The sequence below is a fragment of the Centruroides sculpturatus genome, unplaced genomic scaffold (assembly GCF_000671375.1).
Source record: "Centruroides sculpturatus isolate CEXI.00-Female unplaced genomic scaffold, Cexi_2.0 scaffold80, whole genome shotgun sequence".
Taxonomy (NCBI): domain Eukaryota; kingdom Metazoa; phylum Arthropoda; class Arachnida; order Scorpiones; family Buthidae; genus Centruroides; species Centruroides sculpturatus.
The window spans coordinates 724,596-725,045 of record NW_019384552.1 but is presented as its reverse complement, the minus strand read 5'-3'; positions in this window follow the sequence as shown (position 1 = coordinate 725,045).

Sequence of the window (450 nt, the reverse complement as noted above, 5' to 3'; positions counted from 1 at the left end):
TCTTGAAGCCATTCTTTCCGAAAGGACCGAGAATACTTTGTGGAAATTTTCCTCATTAAGTTGCATTTTTAAATATTTTGGCAAATGGCGTAATTTTAAATTTACTTAATTAAATTTAAACTTTTTAAAAAGATAGCCCCAGTAAGTATTCAGTCATGCTTGACAGGAGACTTTTTAGTTTATAATAGCTTATTTTTTTAAAGAAAATTTAATATAAATTCCAGATAAACGATATCCTAGAAAGAAAGAAATAAGAAAAGAAAATGCATCTATAAACAAAAATGACTAATGGTAAATGCTATGCTATACGGAATGGTACCAAACATGGTTACTAGGGCGTAATTTTTATAAATTTTAATTGTTTTCGATAAAATTAGTAACAAATAACATTACGCTAATTGCAAGTGTTTGCCAATGTTAGCTTCTTGTAAATGTCTTATATAGTGTTAC